At 54.0% G+C, this 17314-nt stretch overlaps 1 protein-coding gene and 1 long non-coding RNA gene across 3 annotated transcripts in view; one reads left to right on the top strand and one right to left on the bottom strand.

Moving 5' to 3' along the window:
- MYO18B (myosin XVIIIB) overlaps nt 1-14426 on the bottom strand; it is a 250529-nt gene extending 236103 nt beyond the window's left edge. For both annotated transcript variants that reach the window (XR_011441307.1, XM_070275312.1), the window contains exon 1: nt 14294-14426. The gene's annotated coding sequence lies outside the window, so the exon portion shown is untranslated. The remainder of the gene's footprint in view (nt 1-14293) is intronic.
- Nucleotides 14427-14686: 260 nt separating this feature from the next.
- LOC138915158 (uncharacterized) lies at nt 14687-16695 on the top strand. The gene is made up of 2 exons (XR_011420743.1): nt 14687-14934; nt 16212-16695. It is a non-coding gene; the product is annotated as an uncharacterized lncRNA (long non-coding RNA).
- The last annotated feature ends 619 nt before the right edge of the window (nt 16696-17314 follow it).

A 17314-nucleotide genomic window follows, 5' to 3' on the forward strand; every position in this document is an offset into this window, starting at 1 on the left:
TCCAAAAAATAAACAGGAGGTGAGCAGCCCACCTGACCCTCCCCCATGCCCCCTTCTAGTTACTCTTCCAGCAGGGCCACCAGCATCCCGACTTCTAATACAGAACAGTGTGTTTCTTTTGTGAAGGAGCGGTGGGCTCCACAGGTTGGCCACGCAAATTAGGAAAGGGCAGGAAACCAAAGCTATCGATCAGCCCAGCCCTCCCAGGAAGCAATTTAGCGTATTTAGCATCATATTGAAAACCTTAACAAATGTTCATAACTTTTTTTTTTACTTGAGGTCACGTTGGTTTATAACATTGTGTAAATTTCAGGTGTGCATCATTCTATTTCGGCTTCTGCATAGACTGCATTGTGTTCACCACCAAAAGTCTGGTGTCCATCTGTCACCACACACACGTGCCCCTTCACCCCTTTTGCCCTCCCCCCATCCCCCTCCCCTCTGGTAACCACTAATCTGTTCTCCTTATCTATGTGTTTGCTTGTTTGTTTATCTTCCACATATGGGTGAGATCATACAGAATTTGACTTTCTCCCTCTGACTTATTTCGCTCGGCGTAATACCCTCAAGGTCCATCCATGTTGTCACAAATGGCTGGATTTCATCATTTCCTATGGCTGAGTAGTATTCCATTGTGTATAAATACCACGTCTTCTTTATCCTTTCATCCTCTGATGGGTACCTAGGTTGCTTCCACGTCTTGGCTATTGTGAATATGCTGCAGTGAACATGGGGGTGCAGGTATCTTTTCGAATTCGTGTTTTCATGTTCTTTGGATAAATACCCAGTAGTAGAATAGCTGGGTCATATATTTCCATTTTTAGTTTATTGAGAAATCTCCATTCTGTTTTCCACAGTGGCTGCACCAGTTTGCATTCCCACCAGCAGTGTATGAGGGTTCCCTTTTCTCCACATCCTTTGCAACACTTGCTCTTTCTTCTTTTTTTAAGAATAGCCATTCTGACGGGTGTGAGCTAATATCTCATGGTAGTTTCGATTTGCATTTCCCTAATGATGGGTGATGCTGAACACCTTTTCATGGGCCTGTTGGCCATCTATATATCTTCTTTGCAAAAATGTCTGTTCATATCCTCTGCCCATTTTTTGATCAGGTTGTTCATTTATTTTTACTGTTGAGTTGTAAGCGCTCTTTATATATTTTGGAAATTAACCCCTTATTGAACATACGATTTGTGAATATTTTCTCCCAGCTGGCCTAGAAAGCCTTCTTCTGGAAAATAAGTTTGAGGAAGTAATCCTAAGGCAGAAAATGTCATCACTGTGTTGCTTGTAGCACACACACACACACACACAACCACAGACCCAAGTGTCCAATAACTAGAAAATATCAAATAGATTACAGCACATCTAACTTGAAGGAATAATATAAACCCATTGAAAAGAGTACTTAGGAAACATTTTAAAACAGCTTTATTGAGGTATAATTTCTACGCCAGCCATAAGATTCAGCCATTGTAAGGCATACAATTTGATGATTTTTGATAAATCTACAGTTTTGAAAACATATTTACAGAGTTTGCAACCATCTCCACCATCTCATCACCCCCAAAAAGACCCTTCATGCCTGTGAGCAGTGACCAGCTGTTCCCACGGTGAAAAAGAAAACCAGAGGCCCAAAATGGAGTCGCTGGTGCTGGAGCCCGTGATATCAAACCTGGATTTAAGACCTGATCTCATGCAGTTTCAACCTCTCCCAGAAATGCAGTCTTCATGGACCCGTCACTCTAGAATGTTCTGGTCAAGCATCAGTAAGGTCATCTGTCATGTGGGCCCTCCCCATCCCCCTCCCAGAAGAAGCAGCGAATCTGCTGATAAAGACCCCTCCCGTAGCTTTCCCCAGAGGAGAAGTCCTGGCCTAAAAATAACCCTTTCTCCTCCTTGGCTAATAGCTCCTGGTCCGCCCTTCTTCCTATAAAAACCTTCCGTTTCGTACAGCCTCTCTGAGCACCCTCCTGCTTGCTCCACAGGACGCTATCCGACTCGTGAGTTGTTTAATAAAGCAATTAGATCTTCAAATTTACTCGGTTGAATTCTGTTTTCTAACCCCAGGCAACCACTAATCTACTCTCGATCTCTATCGAATGCCTTTTCTGGACACTTGATACAGATGGAATCCTAGAGCGTGTGGTCTTTCACGTCTGGCTTTTGTCACTTCGCATGGCGTTTTTGAGGCTCATGCACGTTGCTGTGTGTATCTGCGCTGCATTCCTTTCTGCTGTTAAATGGTGTCCCTTTGCGTGGATGGACTGCATCTTGCTTATCCATTCACGAGGTGGTGGACATCTGTGTTGTTTCCACCGTGGCACCATTACGCGTGACGCTGCCATGGAAACCTTTGTGTGACCATCTTTCCACTTCTCTTATGTAGGTTCCTGGGAGTGGCGTTGCTGGGTCGCATGGTAACTTTATGTATGATTCTTAGAAACTTCCACACTGTTCTCCAAGATGGCTACACCATTTCCCATCCCGGCTGCAGAGTACCAGGCTTGTTAGGGAAGCAGTTGCAGTCACACTGGAAGTGTGACACTGCAGGTCACACTGGCTCTCGCTGGCTTGTATACTGAAGAAGGTGGAAGGCGACCTTGCACACGCTGAAACCATCCCAAATGAGCAAAGCACAGAACGTTCCACACGGGAAACGAAGAGGGGACGGGCATGCACCGAGATCTCAGCGGAGGTGGCCACAAGCGGAGGACCGAGTCTCTTTCTTCTCCCTTCGACTCTCTCCCTTCCAACTTCCATCTGGGCCTGCCCTCTGAGTGTGTCCCTCACGGACCCCTCCCAGCCCCTTCCTGGAGGACAGCCCCCCACCCCCGGCTGTCAGAGCTACCACCCACCAAAGGCCTCGGTGGCCTGTAAGTAGCCGCTGTCAGTGCCTTAGTCATGGAAGACGGTTCAAGGTGATCTTGCCTCCTGCGGGGGCAGCTGCACAACCCGGAAGCTGATGAGACAGGACCCGGCTGGCCCCGTACCGGGTCGAGGCCGGCTCTCATCACCTCGCGAGAGCCCAGTGTGAACATCTCCTTCATCCTCTGCAATCGGCGACGTCACATTAGTAGCTTGAAACCAGCCATGGGGGTGTTTACACTGCAGAAATCGGCAAATGCTACAGATTGGGGCTTTTATTCCGGGAGCCGGCCAAGAAACATTGACAGGCAATGTGACTGGCTGAGACCTCAGGGAGAAAACTTCAACATCCAAAGACCCAAGAAGGGACATTCCAGCTCTGATGGAGTCACATGCCCCCGGGGAGACCCTGGAAACACGTCCCTGTGCAAACAGTCAAGTCTCTGCCTGGAGAACAAGCCCCCTATGGTGTGGGCTCTCCAGCTTGCAAAGACACGTGAAAAGCAGGTGATTAGGCAGGAGGCCAGATCTCGGGGCAGAGGGACTGGAAGGAGGGGGGACAAAGGACCCCCTCCCCACTCATCCCCTTGGGAGACCCCGGAGAGGCCCCGAGTGACTCACGGACAGAATCTGCTCTGTGACACGCCTGGGGAGCCAAGCCGGGTTATGAATAGGCCTGACGTGCTGGCGGTCCTGGCCACGGCCCCCACTCTTTCCTTCCAGCCTGGGCCTGGCCCGGGCACTGGCTGCCTCCTGGGAATTGCCCTCAGCTTCAAGGCTCCTGGGGGAACCCTGGCTGCCGGTCCCCGCTGTCCTCAGCCGGGGCTGCCGGCCTGCCCAGAGGGCACAGCGCTCAGGGGAACAGAGGCAGCGCAGCACGGCCTTCCTTCCGCACGTCCTCCCTCAGCGGCTCCAGGCCAGCCCCACTGACCCGGGGCCGGGAGCCAACCCCGCCGAGGAGGCTGTCAGGCCTTAATTTAAGCGAGTTCTTATCACCACGTTCCCTTCCTGGCCTGCCCCTCACACCTGCCCCACCAGTTGCTGTTTTAAGCCCGTGAGGAGGCCCCAGATGCTTGGAACTCGTGGTATAAAGTCTCAAGTCTCCCCTTAGGGGTGAGGGAGGTTGGTGACCCCCAAGCCGGGGATGGCTCAAAACAGGTTTCCATGTACACATGCTGGGTCCAAAAGGCTCTAGGGTCATCCTCTCTCCCCCAGTGTCCATTCCTGACACCGCAGCCAGTCCTCAAATGATATCACCCGTCTCAAAGAACAAACTCTTAAGTCTTTATTTTTTATTTTTTGAGGAAGATTGGCCCTGAGCTGACATCTGTTGCCAATCTTCCTCTTTTTTTTTCTCCCCAAAGTCCCAGGACACAGTTGTACATCCTACTTGTAAGTCATTCTGGTTCTTCTACTTGTGACACTGCCACAGCACGGCCTGATGAGCAATGCATACGTCTGAGCCCAGGATCTGAACCGGCGAACCCTGAGCTGCCGAAACAGAGCACGTGAACTTAATCACTTGGCCATGGGGCCAGGCCCCGTCCCAAGTCTTTAGAGTGGCCTATAAGGCCCTCATGAATATATGTCCTAACACCTCTCCCCCTTGCTCCTCCAATTCAGTGACACTGACCTCCTGGAGGCACCCTCCCACCCAGGTTCCTACCACAGGGCCTTTGCATATACTCTTCCCTGTGCTTCAAATGCTTTTCCTTCTGTATGACTCACACCTCCTTCAAGTCTTTGCTCAGAGTCGTCTTCTCAATGATCTGCCTTCACCATCCTATTTAAATTGCAGCTTAGCCCCCATCCCACCCCACACCCCCTAGCTCAGACTGCCCATCATCCTATCTTGCTCCTTTCTTCCCCCGTAGCACTTAAACACTGTCCATCATGCTGGGTACTTTTGGTTTAGTTTCTGACTCCCCCTGCAGAACGTGGCCCCTGTGAGAGCCAGAATTTCCATCTGATGTAGCCCAGAGCCTAGAGCAGTGCCTGGCGCATACTTAGCTCTCAATATGATTTGTTATCACGGCCTGAGTTCATGTCTCCATGACCCCGTGGGGCCCTGGAAAGTTCCCTGAGGCTCAGTTTTCTCAGCTGTCAAATGGGAAGAGGAAGCCCCCATTCGAAGCAGATGCTTGATCGCTCGGACCTGCTTTCAATTGCCTGTTCAGTTTCCTGTGGCTCCGTGGTTGAGGCTGTCCCGCCCAAGACCCAGCTCAGGCCCCAGCACAGGATGAATCACCCACATTTAGGGAGAACCTACCATGTGTCAAGCACCGAGGTCGGATCACTGCACCTAAATTGTCCCCAGCCCCGTTAGATTCCTGTTGGACCTGGAGTTGAATTCTCTGAAAATCTGTTATCACATTTCGTTCCCACAACAGCACCACGTGGTTGACGTCATGCCCATAGAGCAGTCACTGGCTCAGAGAGGTTGAAGCATTTACCCAAGGTCACCCAGCAAGAAGGCCAACCTGAGACCCTCCCATAGGCGTGTCTGCCTCCTCCCACATATGCTCAGCTCCCAGCACAACTCCACATTGGTGATGACAAGAGAAGACCAATCTGGGGCCTCCAGGTTGGGGCTCAGAGGCGCTGCAGGTCCTGGGGCACGTTGCAGAGCCGTAGGACGTTGGCTGTAGGAGGTCCATGCAGGGGGCGGGCCGGGTGGGCTTCGATATTTCCTTTGCGTCTGTTTGGTGTTAGTGACGGTGCTGGGCTGTTATAGTCTGGGGATGAGGGGTTAGCAAATTTCCTCAGGGTCCCACAGGAGGGCGTGGATGACCTGGGTGCCTATGTCCTTCTGCTCGACACTGAGGTCTCTGTGCTCCCACCCCGGACGGGAGCAGGGCTCTGGATGACAGTACCGCTGGGATGCAGGCACTGCTCGGTGCTGAGAACTTCCGTGGACCATGAACTTCTTCTTCCAGCCGTCCCGTTGTAAGGTGGCTTCTGCAGGTCACCCCGTCTCAGGAGGCTCAGGGCCTCGCCCCTGGCCAGGAGGTGACGGAACTGACTCTTGGACCCAGATGGTCTGACCTCAGAGGCTGTGCTCACGACCACCATGGTGCATGCACCTCCCCGCATCGCGGGTCACCGTGTCTGGCCTGCAGCATCTTCCCAACAGCAGCCGCGTCCTTCCTCCTTCTCGTCTCTTACACATGGCCTCCATCTTTCATATCCCTGTCGGGTCACCTCCTCCATCACTCCTTCCCTGAGAGCGCCATCAGTGCCACCCTCACAGGACCCTCTCACAGCCTCCGGCCTCCTCCACCTGATCCGCCCCATCACCTGCCCCTTTGCTCACTGGCCAGGTGACTGGTGTCCCTCTCTGGTCCTTTCTCATTTCCATTTCCATTTAGAATCTGTCTGCCCACAGTTTACCCCGTGAGAGTGTTTATTCTCCTGCTGGCTCACGAGGTCCCTGGAGGCAGGCAGAAGGCGTTGGCCACTGTGAAAACCTGCATGGAGCGAGGATGCTCAGTGGAGACGAGCCAGCTGCCCGACACCCGGTCTCTCTGTGGGTCACCTTGGAGGCCAGGCAGGCAGGGACAGTGGGGAGAGGAGGATGCCGGGAGAGTGGAAGTCACGACCTTCGGCCCCCGAGCTGGGGGTCTTCTGTTTGCCCCCTCAGACACACCCTCCACCTCTTCTGCCCTCCCACTCCCAGGTGGGTTCAGCTATGGGGAATCACCCAACGGCAGCAAACAGAGGGCATCTGTGCTCTCCGGCGTCTGCCTGCAGGGCGGCCACGGGTCAGCCGCCTGCCTCAACCAAAGGGCCCTCGGGACACCCTCTCCACCTGCCGCCCTCCCCACCTGCCGCCCTCTCCTGTTCTGGGAGCAGCTCCCTGTCCTGCCTTTTCGGTCCCAGAGGAAACAACAGCTCCCACCATTGCTAGCCCGGCATGCTGTGCATTCCTGGGTCGAGGGCTCAGCACATCTTTTCTGTAATGGTAAGACAGTAAATCTTTCAAGCATCCAGGGACTATGGTTTCTGTTGCACCTACGCAGCTCCGCCTTTGTGTTTCTGAAGCAGCCATGGGCGATACGTAAAAGAATGGGCAGGGCTCTTCCAACACAACTTTATTTTTGAAACCAGGCAGAGAGCTGAATTCGGCGGTCATTTGCTGATCCCTGCCTTGAGGGTCACATTAAATCCTGCCCCCGCTTTGATAAGTAATCCCTTTCTTGGAGTGAGCAAGTGCTGGAGCCCTGAGGAGATGGCGGCCATGTCCCCGGGAGAAGGAGAGGCTTCCTGGGAGAGTGTTGGGGGAACGGGGCCCAGCTCCAGCATCCACGCGGCACGCTCTCCCCGGGGTCCTCCTGCAGGATCTCCTTTCCCCATCCCTTCTTCCCAGGAGCTAGGCCTTGGAGCTGGGGCTTCCCTTGGAAGGGCCCCAAGTCTGTCCTGGCTCCTGGGGGCTCAGTTCTTCTTTCTGTGCTTCCCAATGCCCCCCTCTCTCGATAGATGGGGAGTTGCCACCTGGAGTCTTAAACAGGAAGGACTCTGAGCTTATCTGGGCTCCATGGAAAAGAGCATTCTGATTGATTATTAATGTCTGCCCAGGGTGAGGTGGGAGGGAAGGATGCACGATTGCTATCTATTTGCCCTCTGTGAGCTAAGTGGACAAAGTGACTCTCATAATTCACACACGGTCCAGCCAAGCTCGTCCAGACCTTGAGCTTGGCGGCCAAAGAGCCAGACAGTAATGAAAAGGGACTTTGCCCGCTACACAGACCCCCTCCCCTAATCAGGCCAAGGGAAGCCCACAGCCGTGACTAGCTGAGGATTCAGGCCACACCCGCAACAACCCACATTATCCTAGAAGATGAGAGAGCCGAGGAGGATGAGTGAGAAACAAGGGCAGGGATGTTAACAGGAGGAAAGAGAGATAGTGAAGAGAGAAGGAGGGAGGGCAAAGCAGGTGAGGCATTGAGATGGAGAAGAACTGAGAAAAGAGGGACAGCAGGGGGTGGAGACAGCCTGTAATGCCCCATCCGCCGTCAGGGAGCCTCAGAGGCCCAGCCTCAAGAATCAATGAGTCACTCTTGGTCACGTCCAGTGATGGGGAGCTCACTACTCAGTAAGACATTCGGGGTCTGATCTAATTGCTTTTCTTCTTTGGACCCTGAGCTGCAGGGCCCTCAGAAGTAGTTAAAGCCACCTTCCCCTTCCTGGCATCTGTAGACCAGGGAGTGACTGTTCTAGAAGGGACTCAGCTGAGGGTCCACTGCCCCTGACAGCAGCTGAACCAGGGTCCTCATCTCCCAGGGCCTGGGGTCGACCGCTTTTTTCTCCTACCCAGAGAGCTGCCTCACCAGGACAGCCACGTGCTGGCCCCAGGTCTGCTCTCTGGAGCGGCAGACAAGGGTTTCCATGTGCCACCTGTTGGGTCCGCCCCCAATTTTCTCACCTGGTGCCTTCAACCCTTTCTCAGGTGGGAAGTTTCTCGTAGCTCCCAGATCCTTCAGAATGCCAGCCACTGTCTCCCGGGAGTTTTTCAGACTGCTCTCTGCAGCAGAAGTGGACCCTTCACTCCGAAAGAGGGTGGCCAGGCTGAACACAGAGGCCGTCCCGCCCTTCAGGGGGCTGACATCAACCCCGGAGGTCTCGCACCTCAGCTCGGACCCCTGTCTGCCTGGTGTTCAACATCGAGTCTGCAACTTCCCCAGCTGCCAAATGGGGGCCCCGCCTCTCTTGTCTACTCCCTGGGGTCGTGTGAGTCCACCCGGCAGCCATCACTCACTTTATGACGACGTCCCTTCCCAGCAGCCCTGTCCCCTGTGGACTCGGGTCGAGTTCTAGTCTTTTAGGTTCATGGACTCAATTCCAACGTCATGGGGCGGGGGTGGAGGGGCCTGAGGCTTCCCACATAACATCACGCATTTCTCAGACACCAGCAGGGTGTGGAGAATTTGACACAGTCAACTCGGTTCCGACACGATCTGCCCGGAGACAGCGTCAGATTCCACAGGCAAAGGACTCGGTCCCACCAGGCGGCCTCCACTTCAGACGCAATCGCGAGTCTGGGTTGCCACCTGTGCTCTGACGGACCGGCTATAAACCAGAGGCTCCCACAAGCCCCTCTTTGGGTTTCATGAATTTGCTAGGACAGCTCACAGAACTCAGAGAAACATTGAATTCCTAGATCACCAGTTTGTTAGAAAAGGATATGATGCAGCCAGACGGAAGAGATGCACAGGGCAAGGCGTGGGGAAGGGCTCTGCCGTGTTCTCTCTGACTCCCTCCGAGAGTGCCACTGTCCCCACGTCTCCACGTGTTCACAACCCGGAAGCTCTCGGAACCCCGTCCTTTTGGGTTTGATGGAGGCCCCAGTACTTTGGCATCATTAATTAAGTCGTTGGCCATTGGTGATTGAACTCAGTCTCCAGCCCCTCCCCCCTCCCCGGAGGTCTGGGTGGGTCTGAAAGTTCTAACCCTCTAATCACATGGTTGGCGCCCCCCAGCCACCAGACACCCTCCTTAGGCGCTTTCCAAAAGTCACCTCATTCACGTAACATCAGCTTTATCACTCGGGTTTTGGGAGCTGTGAGTCAGGAACTGTGGACAAAGACCAAATATATACGAGAAGTATATTTTGATCATCTGAATGACCAAATACATATTTCTGCTTATAAATCACACTATGGCACCCAGGTCAAGTGAAATCTCCGAATGCCTTGCTCATTGGTGGCTGACGAGCCAGCAGCTCCCCTCCCCCACCCCTACCCCTGCCTCCATCCCTAGAAGGTGCTACGAGTGTTTCTTGGAGAAATGATTAGAGATAAAAATCTTGGCTCCTCCAGCACATTGCCTCTCTCCTCTCCATCTCTGTGGTTGTGCCACTGGCCTAAGTTGACCACACGCCCCTTGCCAGCCACCTCACAGCCTGATGAGATGCAGGACCTCATCGATGAGCCTTGTGGCCCAGTCCTGGATGGGCGGTAATTTCTCTCTCGCATGCCAGCATCGACTGATCTGTAGTTGGGAGCTGCCTGGAGTGTTGTACCGAGAAGGAATCTGAGCTGCCCCTGGACTAGCAGGAAGGTGTACGGTGATTGACTAGCAATGTCTGCCGTGGACACAGGAATGGTTAGGGGTGCTGCCTGTGCCGACTACTTGCCATTTCCAGTCTGCTGTTCCCCCTGCCACGGTGAAGCAAGAGGCTGGTCGGACTTCTACTGGGAGGCTCCCCTGACTGCGTTTAGGGTTTGAGCGGTCCATCAAAGGGTTATCTTTCTACCCCTGCTGTTTTGCTACCTGGAGCTGTACTAACGCAGTAGCCACTAGCCACATGCGACTAGTTAAATTTAAATGAATGAAAATTAAATGAAATGAAAACTTCAGCTTCTCAGTCGCCCTAGCCGCATTTCAAGTGGTCACACGTGGCCAGCAGCTACCATATTGGGCAGCACAGACGCAGAGCACTTCTGTCATCACAGAAGGTTCTGTTGGACGGAACTGGACTGAATCAGTGGTTCTAGTAGGTGGCGATTGTGTCCCCCATGGACATGTGGCAATGTTGGAAGACATCCTCAGAGAGAGGGGTGCCTCTAGCATCTAGTGAGTAGAGGCCAGGGATGCTGCTAAGCATCCTACAATGCACAGGACAGCCCCATCGCAAAGAATTATCCAACCTCAAATGTCCACAGTGGGGAAACTGAGAAACCCTGGTCTGGAAAAATCACATCAAGTGGAGGGGAGCATTAAGGGGAAAAAAAAAGAAGCAAACTAATCTTGCTCTGAACAGTAAACAGATGTGACATAGAACTGAAAAATAAGCCAACCCTCTGTTGACAGAACAAGAAGAGAAGTAACTCTTAGACTCTTCACCCTCTTAAGGAGCTCTGTGGCCCCAGGCAAGTCATTAAACCTCTCTGATTCTCAGTTTCCTCCTCAATGAAGCTGGGACCGCATCACACACACACTCCCTTGATTATCAGTGGATTGAACAGGGCAGTGAGTGTGAAGGGGCTTTGTTCTCTGTTCCTGTAAGAAACAGTGTTGCAGAATTCATTATCTTAGCTCATGTTGTTTATTAAACTAGATGAAACATACACGCCTCCGGGAGAAAGGCACCGCGTCCCAGTTTCATTTCACCGATGACCTTGAATCACTTAAACCTCTAAATCCCACTTCCTGATCTGAAAAATGGGGCCAATAACTCACGCCCAAGCTCACAGGAAAATTCAGCGTGAATGAGACATTTAACCGCATTGAGCGACCGTCTGTCCCTCAGCTCAACAGCTAAGCCAGTTGCCCTCCGAGAAATGGAAACTCTAACCCCAGCTGGTACCAGAGAAACAGCTGAACGTGCCCTCGGTCCTTTATGGGCAGGGATAAATTCCCCTGGGACCCTGGCCCTTGAAATTCCTCCTTCCCTGAGTGAGAGCACTGGCCGCGTATTTGGTAAACCCACGCTGCCAATCCTCCAGCGTCTTTCCTTTGTGGTCAGGAATTTTGGTTCTTCAAAGGAATTGAGGGTCAGCGAGAGGCACAGTGACAAGCGGAGTGGAAGAGGAAAATGACGGAGCGGAGAGAGTCCTGCGGGGGCGGGAGAGGTGATTCAGAAGAGGCTGATGGTGGCTCTGGATCCTTGAGACAGAATGGGGGGTGTGTGTGTGTGTAAGAATCTGCCTTGATGGTTATGAGATGCCCCCATTAGTTCTCATCTCAAGGACCTTGTTTGTGTAATAAAGTGCATTTTCATTACTTGCAACTGAAATTAAAGCTCAGATTGAACCCCTTCCTTTGAGATTTCAAAGAAGATTTTGGGCTGAGAGTAATAGGGAAACTTGGGTTTTTATTCCTACCATGGGGAGCCCCAGGCTGCTCCCTGAATGCCAGCCTTGAAGGCAGGGGCTATTCTAAGTCCAACACTCTCCCTGCAGAGCTGTGTGTCCTTGAGCAGTTGCTTCCCTTCTCTGTGCCTCAGTTGCCCTATCTGTGAACACGTGGGGTCGAATTCGTCAGTACCCGGGGACCCTCCACTTGTCTCAAACTCGCCTTCTCCATTTTTCAAATAATTCAATGTCACGTAGGTTAAACGTTAAGGGTACCATGAAAAGACAAGGAGGAACCTTAAATGCACATTCCTAAGTGGAAGAAACCAATCTGAAAAGGCTACAGACTGTATGATTCCAATTCTATGACATTCTGGAAAAGGGAAAACTATGCAGCCAGTAAAAAGATCAGTGGTTGCCAGGACAGGAGGCGCAGAGAGGATGTTTAGGGCAGTGAAACTACTCTGTGTGATGCTGTGATGGCAGATCTGTGTTGTTGTCCATTTGTCCAAACCCACAGAATGTACATCACTGAGTGAACCCTAATGTCGACTGTGGACTTTGGGCAATAACGACGTGTCACCATAGGTTCATCCATTGTAACAAATGTCCCACTCTGGCGGGGATGTTGCCAGTGCGGGAGGCTCTGCGTGGTTGGGGGCAGGGGCTGTATGGGAACTCTCCATACTTTCTGCTCAGTCAGTTTTGCTGTAAACCTGAGTCCTCTAAAAAATAAAGTTTATTCATTAAAAAAATTAAGGCTATGCCATATGCGGCAGCAACTAACCACCTGCTCGAACCAGACCACTCAGACAGTTGCTTTTAGGGACCAGGTAAACCAGGCCCCGCTGAAGGGCCGTCTTGTCATGGCCTCGTGGAGACGCAGCAGAACCAGGAGGGTCTCTCGGGCTCTCGGGCCTCTGTTCTCATCTCAAAATGCCATCAGAAACGCCTGATCTGGGTGAGCAGGGGCCTTAGGAAATTTTGCAGACATCAGCCCTCCCAAAGCAGCGTGCGTGTTTCCCCGTTTGACACAGCGGGTCCTGAGCAGCTGCCCCCTGTGTTTTCTTGGCTCACAGCAGAGGACGGGCGGCTCCCGCCTTCCGTGGGCACCAGAACCCCCTGAGAGCTCTTAAATCCACGGGCGTCTGGGCCCCCTCCCAAGACGGGAGGGTGGTTCCAAGACGAGCCTGGGAATCTGCGTCCTGAAAGGCCCCCAGGTGAGGCTGAGGCAGGTGGTGGACACCCCGCACTGGGAGGAGCCCTGCCCGGGACAGTCAACCCTGGGAGCCGCCTCCGGGATGGCGTCACCCAACCCCCTCAGGTTTCGGAAGGGGAAACCGCAGCTCAGATCGGGGCAGGGACTTGTCTGAGGTCACAGAGTCAGCAGAGCCCAGACTAGGCCACTCAAGGTGACCAGGCCTGTGTGCCTTGGCGATACACAGCCCCTCAAACCTCAGGAGACTCTCCTCAACCTCCTTCCCCCTCCCCTCTCTCTCTATTATTTTCTAGAACTTACCCATCACCTAAACCACACGGGCTCTCCCCTAACCCACCCTGGACTCTTTATCCAGATACAGAATACAAGTCTGTTCGGTAGCAAACACAGCCCCCGAGGCACCACCGTCCTGCCTGACACGGAAGCCCGTGGGGGACCCTCAGCCTCCGGAGCTGGCGCGGTGAGCGGCCCGGCATCTCCTTGGCTGGCCACAAAGTGAAAGCAGCAGGCCAGCTTTCCGGGCCCTGTGGGACGGAAGCCCAGGCCCCCGCCGGGTCAAGGCCAGCCTGGGCGGCTTGGAACCCACCCGGCTTTTCCCTCCCAGCCGCCTCTCCCCGAGAGCCGCACGGAGGCAGCAGCCCCAGGCCCACGGCTGGCGGGGGGGGAGGGGTCGTGGTGACTCCAGGGAGGGGGCTCCACGTTTAAGCACAGCCTCCTTGGTGTCCCCACCATCCCCACTGTCCCTGAGGCCTGTGGAACTGCTCCATTCAAAGAGAAGCCTGGAAAGGGCACCAGAGAAAAGGCCCCCTCTGGGACGCAGCATCAAGCCAGTGCCGCGTGAAATTCAAACTTTGGTCCAGGAGCCACCGTCTCTCCTCCCCGGCCGCCCACACATGCTAAGCTGGAATAAAAATACGCAAATACTTTACCATGAAGGCTTGTACTCAGCATGGTTGGAAATGTGAAAGGGAAGAGATTGGCTCCCTGACCGTAAACTGACAACCAGTTAAGCAGAAATCGCTGGTCTTTGAGGAAAAATAGGGACCCTGACGTCTGCCGGTTGAGATCCCACAGCGGAGGCGTCTCAGGCCTCTGGACATAGTTTTTTAAATGATTAGCAAACAGCTGGGTCCTGACAAGGGCGATCTTTCAAAGTGTCCGCTCGCCCTTGTGCTTTGTTTTAAAACCCTTCCACGAAATACTCTCGTTTTCTGAACGAGCGACAGAGGCAGCCAGAGAAGAGAAAGGTCTCGTAGGCTCTAAATCTTACAGGCTCTAAATATTTTAGGCCAGAAAGACCTAAAATAGACACAAAGACTGGAGGCCTGGCCCCTGAAGCCCCCAAAAGCACATGCTGGAAAATCAGGCCCAACAGCTCGCGAGGTGCCCATCATCAAACCCAGCCCGACAGTACCTGTTCCACGCGGGGCCACCCGTCTCAGGAAACACTCCCGCCCAAGAGGGCTCCCTGGGTCGCAGGGCCGAGACCCCACCAAGCCGGCCAGCAGGGGCGGAGGAGAAATGTCAGCGCTCGCCTCCCCGCACCCTCACACACATCCCTTCGCTGCCTGCTCCTCCTCGTCCTCCCCCCACCCTCCCTCCCTCTGCGCCAATGTGATCGCAGCAGCTGAGTCGACAAGTCATTTCTAAAATTAGCCGGTGAGCCCCAGGTCTGGCCAGGAGACGGCAGCCCGGGGCGGCCGGTGACCAGGCATCAGAGAGCATGGACATATTTGGTGGCGCGGCCCAGGGGAGGGGACAGCTCCCTACGCAAGCACATTCTCACCCGTCATCCTCGTCCCAGCGGGCCGCATCCCCGCACTCCGGCCTCTGCACTGTGCGGACAACCAGAGGCCGCAGGACCCGGGCGAGGTGAGCCCGGGTCTGCACTCCAGCTGGACGCTGGGAAGAAATGATTTGAACCAATGCTGGTTCCTGCTAGGAAAGAACCGATGCATGAAAACGGGCCCAAGGAATACGTGGCAGTGATCACACGCCAGACCCGCAACTGAGGATTTAAAGGGACTCGCTTACTATTCCCGACGGCCCAATGAGGTAGGGTCTATCCCCACTCCCATTTGATAGATGGGGAAACTGAGGCACAGAATGGTTAACCAACTTGCCCAAAACAATGGAGAGGCAGGATTCGAACTCAGGCAGTGCTGGCCCCAGCGGGCACAGTCTTAAACACCACACCAAACAGGATGCTCTATAGACCGCTTCATTCACTGACGGAAAGGAGAAAAGCAGAGGCTTCAAAAGATGGACTGGACCATGCAGGTCCACACTGCTGGCGAGGAGTACAGTCGGGACTGAAATCCAGGTCTTTCTGATTCTGAAGCTCAGGGTCGTTTGAACAGGACATGCTGCTTCTCTTAAGAAGCGTTTCGACTATTAACACCTGTTGTTACTCTTCTGTCCCCGTGGCGGGTAGAGTAACATGTTCCCAGAGTACTTATGTCCTTCTGGGTCCTGACAATTAGCATCCAACTGGAAGTTCATCAAAAGACTAAGCGAAGCCCGCTTTGGACGTGGCAGTCTACACAATCAACACAACATCGGGGAGGGTCCCAGTGGGTCCCCCTCCGAGGGTGGCGTGGCACATCTCAGGCCGCTCCCCGCCAGGTTGAAGAGGACAGGTCCCACAGGCTGCCTTCTCCATGTGGTGCTCCATCCTCTGCTGTTGAAACGTGAACCCACCTGCTGAGACTCGTCTCCTGGGGCTTTTCTGTCCTTCACATCTTTTCGTGACTGTGGGTCTTAACTGGTGGGTGGGCATGCAGAAATGACCCTCCGGGCCCGGGCTGGGGTCTCCGTAAGCCGCCACCTGCAGTGATGGTTAGGTTGACCTTACAGAAGCCGAGGGCACCTGGCTGGTCTGCTTTATTCCCCTGGTACCTGTGGGGGTGCATTTTCATCCCCCAGGACAATCAAGTATGGCTCTGACCCGGCTACGATTTAGGGTGGCCTTTGTAAATAACATTTTGTCCCCTGGTGAGCATTTATCTCCCAGTCTCCGGGCTTCGTTCCCCAGGTGGGAGGAAAGGACGAGAAAGTGGAGGCACTCGGAGCAAGGCCCCCAGAGAACGGGTCCCTTCTGGTGCTTCCCGTCCAGTTAGCACGGACGGTCCAAGGGGCTATAGGTCCTTTTGGGCAAAAACTGAGGGAATCATGACTGCGCACACCTGCCCTGGGGTTGTGGCCCTTCTCCCTGGAGACCTGGCCTTTTCCTCAGTGAGTTCTGGGTCCACGAAATGGCAGAGTGGTTGTGACATTTTATTGGGGCAATTGACTCCAGCCGCCTGATCATCCTTAATTTCCTTTCTGAGCAGGACCCGTGAGATGCTACATTCTATTGGTCATCTCCGTCTGTCCCGCCAGCAGGAGCCCTGGGTGTCCCCCACCTCGCACACACTAGGAGGAGTGCTCACCCGCCTTCGGATGGTCAAGTGCCGTCACCCGGCCTCTGGGGTTTGGGCTCCTATCATCCCCACTGCTATGGGAGAGCCATGTGCACATGCGTGTCTGTGTGAGCGTGCATGCATGTGCATGTGCGTGTGCTGATAAACTGGAGGAAAGTCCCGTGCATGTCTGTGTGTGCGACAATCATGAGAATCCTTCCACTACTGGGGGGGCCTGTGTTGTGTGTCACGGTCCCCGTGGGATGAAGGGGAGCTGTCTCTCTGTGCCTGTGTCTCTTTAAGTGGCAGTACACAGCAGGTGCTCCATAAATGCTTATGGAATGAAGAAGTGAATATATGGAAACTGGGCTGGAGCAGGTGTCTGAGGACCTGGTCCCGCATCATGCTTTCTCCAGATGTCTGTCTGTCTCTCTGTCCGTGCCCCCTAGCCTGTGGTCCCCTGCTCATCCCAGCGCAGGGCCGGGCTCTGAGTGGGGCTCACGGAATCACTGGTGCACGAGGCAATGAGCGAACAGAGACTCTAGTCTGGGGCGTGGAGGGGAGAGATCCCCCCAGAGGAAACCCCCCAGGGCCTGCCCTCTGACCCAGGTCCAAGGTGGTGTCTGTGCTGAGCTCTGGGTGTGGGGGCAGGGCATGGGCTTTGGGGCCAGGCCCAATCCCGACCTCGGGGAAGTGGCCTCCCCTCACTGGGCCCCGGGGAGCCTCTCTGTAAAATGGGAAGCCCGGTCCCACTGACTGCTCCAGTCTGCATGGCCCATGGTAGGTACTCAGTGGATGTTTGTTGAATGACTAAATGACTGAATGTAGATCTATACTAGCTTTTCCTAACATCGGCACTGCCTGCAGAGGAGAGCCAACACTGAGCTTCCTCATGGTGCTGGTGCCCTCTCCCCTGCTGGACTTGAGGTGTCCACCTGGCCCTGGGGGGTTTTCTGGCCTTACTTAGTATACCCCCTCAAGCCCACCCACCTCTCTGAGTCCTTTCATCCCTCTTTCACTGTCCGCCACGGGAA

Source organism: Equus caballus, chromosome 8 (assembly GCF_041296265.1).
Source record: "Equus caballus isolate H_3958 breed thoroughbred chromosome 8, TB-T2T, whole genome shotgun sequence".
In the NCBI taxonomy this organism is placed as follows: Eukaryota; Metazoa; Chordata; class Mammalia; order Perissodactyla; family Equidae; genus Equus; species Equus caballus.